Source organism: Lycium ferocissimum, chromosome 2, assembly GCF_029784015.1.
Source record: "Lycium ferocissimum isolate CSIRO_LF1 chromosome 2, AGI_CSIRO_Lferr_CH_V1, whole genome shotgun sequence".
Classification (NCBI taxonomy): Eukaryota; Viridiplantae; Streptophyta; class Magnoliopsida; order Solanales; family Solanaceae; genus Lycium; species Lycium ferocissimum.
The window spans coordinates 36,973,530-36,980,031 of record NC_081343.1 but is presented as its reverse complement, the minus strand read 5'-3'; positions in this window follow the sequence as shown (position 1 = coordinate 36,980,031).

Sequence of the window (6,502 nt, the reverse complement as noted above, 5' to 3'; positions counted from 1 at the left end):
TTAATCAACCAAAAACCCCGGAATGAAACCCCAACCAAATTATCAACAACAATGCCAACAACAATACTAAAAATTTCCATATTCAATCAATTCACTTCTTCTTCCAAAACTTTCCAACTCCAATAAGAACGTTATAATTCATATGACAACAATACCATACTAACAACATTATCTCTCCATACATTCAAGATCATAATATTCAATTTAAATACTTCAATCACAAGTCTCCAACTTCTACAACTCCACAAGATTCTTATGCATTCATTAACAACATAGTATCCACGGTACGACAACAACCAAAACACTAATTAAAATTAGCTTACATCTCCTTCCACCATTCAACACATGCACACGGTTATACCTACAATATACCACACGGCCACTACAACTTCAACATATTTCATAAATTTTCCATCTTTTCCTACACATTACAACAACAACAACAACAAGTAAACATTGATTCATTACTCACACACACTACACACCATGCACGGCCACCCTTGCAACACACAACCATCATTCCAACATGCATGTTTTCATGTTTTTCATCCATTTCCACATACTACAATACACACATGAACCCTTTATAACATATAAAAAGGAATGAAATCTTACCTTTATTCTTCAACTTCTTCACTTAGCTAAGGTTGGAATTTTGCACCAACGAGTGATTCTTTCCTTCCAACAACCATACCATGTTGAAGAGCACCCTCAAGTTAGTAGGAATACATGGAAAAATAATTTTTTTGAGCAAGATTCAAGGGGGCAAAATTGCTCCCCCTTGGCCGAGACCTCCATCCTCTCCACTCCTTTCATCTTTTTTTTTCTTTTCTTTTTGTCTTGAATTAAAATGATGACTTGCTATATATATATTTGTCCTCCACCAATTTTTTCCTTATTTGTAATTTGGCCCCTCAAAATAATAATATAGCCACATGATCCCCATAGAGAATTCCACCTTTTTCTTGATTTTTCTTGAAATTTTTAACAAAGAAGACTAATGTCTTCTTAAGGAAGCTTGGTCCATATCCTTTTTATAATTTGTATTTAGCCCCCATTAATTAAAAAAATGTGGGCATACTCCCCCTACATTCCACACGGCCACAAGTGGCCTTTTAGGAACATTCTTGATATTTTGTAAAATTCCCATTTTGCCCCTTGACTTTCCTCAAAATTACCATTTTATCCCTAACCTTCCGCATTGTTTCCACGGCCCATTTTGCAAATTTCTCTTCTTGCCCTTAGCCTTTCTCAATATTTCCACAATACCAATATTCATAAATAATATTCTAACAACTTCAACACTAAAATTATTTTAGAACATAGTCTTTGTCCTTAATTTCTCACCATTGTCCCACAATGTCCGGACATACGAAATACGGGCTATAACATGCTCCTTTGATCCAGAGCCTATACATTTTGGTACTGCCATTTCTTTTATCTGTACATATGTTCGTTCATGGGTACGGCGGGGCCCTGTCCCGTCATATGATTCTGTTATGACTCTTAGAGGTCTGTAGACATATTCGTGTGGGTTATGGGTAATTTCTGTTTCCTAAATTCCTGGTGTCCGTGTGAGTTGTGCTCTGTACGCCCCTGTGTGATGTTGGCCTTTCTGGCTCACGTATGATATTCTCCGCTGGATATTGTGACCGCGGAATGTATATACATATGTATATGTATTTGTGACAGCTACGGGGCGATGTGTCACTATTTGTAAGTATAAGATCTGATCATGTCACTTATAGTCTGATATTGAACTCTGTATACGCATAATCTGTTTGTATGTTGATTATGGTTAATAGGTACGTCTGGGTGCCCAGCTCGGGTACCAGTCACGGCCTACGGGGTTGGGTCGTGACATAATGAATACTCTTCTTGCGGACTTGAAGTAATCCCTTATTCATGCTATTGATTAAATGATTGTTGAGTCTTGATATGACTTGTGATATGGTGACTTGTGTTCCCTAATATTGATCTATTTATTGTTCACATTCCTTAATTGATTGTGGAATGGAAATACATTGTGATGATATAGATAATATAAATATGAAAATGCACATTTGATAGGGGGTGAGGATGTGGCCTAGTTATGGGCTCGTGATCCGAGGTCAGTTTCGGTGCGAGTCATACATGAACACCATAGGTCCCCGGCAGGTCATGACTAACTGGGAAAAACAATACCATTTAGCATGTGTGTACACGGTTGAGATACTTTTATTATTTATTGCATTGCATCGGACTCATGACTAATTGGTCAAACATTACCATTTGGCATGTGTGTACGGATATGTGACCAAGTGAGATAATTTGTGAGATACAGCTGTATTGGTGATTACATGATTTGAGTTACTTTTATTGATTGTTGGTTGTGTGGGCTTATCTTAATCCAGTGGAATGATTCTTGTTGATAATTTCTTGTGGTTATGTGTTGTTGTCCCTATCTGTCTATTTTATTGATTTCGTGATTTTATGCATGATACTAATCTTAGTCGGCCTATGATATCTACCGGTACGTAGTGTTTGTACTGATACTACCTTGCTGCATTCTTTTAAGTGCAGATTGTGATCCAGAGGCATCTACCAGACCTCATATTTAGCGTGAGGCATGTTTCGACAGATTTGAGGGTGAGCTCCTATCCATGCCATGCCGCCTGAAGCTCTCTTTTTGTTGATGTCTATATTCATTCCAGACAATGTTTACGCTTATAGACAATTATCTATTCTTTAGACAGTTATGTTTTAGATTCCTTGTACGATGACTTTCGGATTTTGGGGTTGTAATAGTTAGGACTTCCGCATCTTTATTTATTCATGGCCTGACTACATGTTTGGATGATTATTACTTGCTTATATTCTTGATATGTCTAAAAATGGCTAAGTAATTGGTAATCGTTGGATGGTTGGTTAAGGGGATTGGTTGGCCCACTAGGTAAATTAGTATGGGTGCCACTCACGGCTCATTAGGTCATGACAAAGTTGGTATCAGAGCCCTAGGTTCGTCGATCTCATTTTATAAGGACAGGTCTAGTATAGGCTTGCGAATCGGTACGGAGACGTCTGTACTTATCTTCGAGAGGCTATGAGACACTATAAAAATTCAATTTCTTTCTTTCTTTCATCTTTACTTGATTCCAATTGGTATCTAGATGATTTAAACTAGTATCTGCCTTTTCTTTCTATTCTCTCACAAATGGTGCGTACTCATGCGGCAACAGCAGCTAATGAGGTACCCGTGCCAGCCGCTGAGGCAGCAGCTCGAGGTGGAGGTCAGGCCGCTGGGGCCGCAATTCGTGGAGGAGGCCGGGCAGCAGGCCTGCGGTCATGGTAGAGCGAGGGGAGCGGCGGTAGCCGGGGCGGGCGGGGCTTCTCGCTGGTCGCAACACACTGAGTCCCCTGAGCCTCAGGTAATCATAGATGGGGGCAGTAGAGAAGTATGGTGTGGAGTTTGTGACCTTTCAAGTCTTGGGTGATGCCAAGTTATGGTGGAGGGATTTTGTAGAGTGCAGGGCAGCGGGATCACCTCTGTTGACTTGGACTCGCCTTTTATGAGGTGTTCTTTGACATGTATGTTCCTCGTACTTTGAGGGACCGTAGGCGTGATGAATTCAGTAATATTTAGCAGGGTAATTTGTCTGTAGCTACTTATGAGGATCGTTTCCATTCGTTGTCTCGCTATGCCCTCCAACTTGTGCCTACCATGGAGGAGAGGGTTAGGAGATTTGTGAAGGGTTTGAACATTGCTCTTCAGTTGTCAGCTCTTCAGCTTGTAGCAACAGGTACTTCCTTTCAGGAAGTGGTGGATCATGTTAGGACTATCGAAGGTGTTAGACAGGATGGTTATAATAAGTACGTGGAGAAGAAGGCCCGGAAGGGTGTCAGTTTTAGTGGATCTTTCTCTAAGGGCGCAGTTCCCAGGTCTATTTGGGACGCCCTCGATCGTGTGCGAGGCCCCGATTAGAGCCCATCGGGGGACGGTCGATGCTTCCGGTCGGCTAGGGGTTCGTAGACGAGGAGCTCGGATTATGGTGGTTATTTGGCTTCGTCCATTTCTGTGCAGCGTCCGACACTAGACCGCAGATGCTTTGAGTGTGGTCAGAAGGGGCATTTCAAGAGGAATTGTTCCAGACTTAGGCAAGGTGGCCAGGGTACTACCACGGCTTCGTCCATGCTTCGAATTTTGTTACACCTCGAAAATTTTTCGTCGATGCACATATAGGTGAAATACCGATGTTTCAATAAGTGAGAAATAGCAATTGATGATTCTAAATGAGATTTGAAAGACGTTCGACGTTAGATGAGAAAGTTGCCAAGAGAAGGCCATGTATACGATAAGTATCGGAAAGGATTTATGAGTAGTAAGTTGATGACAACTCAATGATGTGTTGGGGAAGAGTTATAACGCCCCTTGGATTGCTAATGAAGTGATAAACAAGTGCTAAGAAGGTTCCATAAGGATTGGAGATCAAACGAGACGACGGGATCACACTTGGTGAAACAGTGAGTTCCACGGTTGGGTTTCACGGACAGCAGTGTGTTCCACGGACCGTGGATGGGTCCGTGGAACTGCCAGCAGAGAAGGCAGCTGGCTGGTCGTGAACCACGACCAGCTCCACGGACAGCATTGGGTTCCACGGACCGTGGAACAGTCCGTGGAACACCCGACGGGCTGAAATGTTCTAAGTCTTTAAATGAGTTTCCAACTTCATTATTTCATTTCCAACATCTCTCTACTTATCTCTAAGACTTTTAAGGGCTTCATATACATTTCATGAAAAAGAATCCAAAGGAAACCAAAGATTGTTATCATCAAACAAAGTGAATCAAAGTAAGAGAAACCATTAAAGTTCATCAAAAGCAAGAAATTCAAATGGAGGAAAATCTAGGGTTTGGCTCAAGTGAGGTATATGCAATCAAGGTTCAATCCTACACCATCTAAGGTAATTTTTATCATGTTTTCATGTTGTTTAAAGTATTTGGAAGATGAAACACTTGGATTACAAAGGAATATAAGAAATGGGTCATGAATGAGTGAATAGTAGCACTTTTGATTAAACGTTTGGAACGAGTTATGATTCTTGATGCTTTATGAATATGATCATGTTATAAATGATATTGAGAGTATGGGAACCAACATTGTATGTGAATGAACGTATTTTCGAGCTATGACTATGAATATGGATAAGGTGAAGAGAATTGTGAAGTAAGAGTAATGTAGATGACTAAAAGCGTGTATATGGCTAGATGATAATGAATGTTATTATTGATGTTTGAGAGCCTTGATATGTAATACGAGGAAAGTCGTATAAATAAAGATGATGTTATTGTCCGAATTTCTCTAGAATTAGCTATGAATGACTAAAGCTATCCATCATCTATTATGTATGCACTTCAATGTGTGTGATAAGTATGTTAACGCGAGCTTTGATATATAGAACGCTCGGTTATTGCGAACCCCCGATAGAATAGTTGTACGAAAAGGTATGTAAGTGCTAACCCTTCTTTCATAAGGCATGGGTGGTTCTTTGGCCAAATGTTCATCTTCTTATGAGTTCATGATATTCTAAGTGTATGACATCTATATGAAATCCTAGCTCGAGAAGAACTATGATGTAAGCTAATGATGCTTAATGAAATGATTGATAGTATTTCGAAATAAGTTCCTTATACGCGACGAATAGAAATGGCCCAAAAGGGCAAGACGGTGGCATGCTTTACAAAAGCGGGTCCGAAAGAGCATCGCCACCGGTAGTAGAAGAAAGTGAGTCCCAAAGTGCGGCTCAATCTCAATCCTCCTCGATCGGTGCCTATATTAGAGGAGCGTGAGGGAGCCTCGGCCAATGATCTAGATAGCTCCGATGAGAAGCTCCGAATGAAAACCTCCGCTCCTCCACCCGATGCTTCGGGTGGGCTAGCCAAGATGTAAAAGAGGCCATTAATTTGTTCGACTCAATTGGTTGCGGCCCGACTCGCAGGCCAAGTTTAGGGCAAGGTGATAGGGCTGTTAGTGCAAGAGCCCGTGATTTTATTAGTTTGAACCCTCCGAAATTCTTTGGATCAAAGCCGGAAGAGGACCCTCAGAATTTCATTGATGGTATGTTGAGGACGCTTCGGTTGATACATGCTTCAGACACCGAATCGGTGGAGCTAGCGTCCTATAGATTGAGGGATGTCGCGGTATGTTGGTACACGGTTTGGATGGCTTCACGGGGAGCCAATGCACCTCCCCCGGTATGGCAAGAGTTTGTAGATGCATTTCTCCGACATTATTTGCCCCCAGAAGTTCGGCGAGCTAGAGCCGATAAGTTCCTAAATTTGAGACAAGGGAGCATGAGTGCTCTAGAGTATAGTCTCCGCTTCAATTCCTTGGCTAGGTATGCTTCGGCCATGGTAGCGGATATGGGTGACCGAGTGCACCGGTTTGTGAAAGGCCTAGGGCCACATTTGATGGATAGATGTTTGACCGCGTCCCTTCAGGACAATATGGATATTGCACGCATCC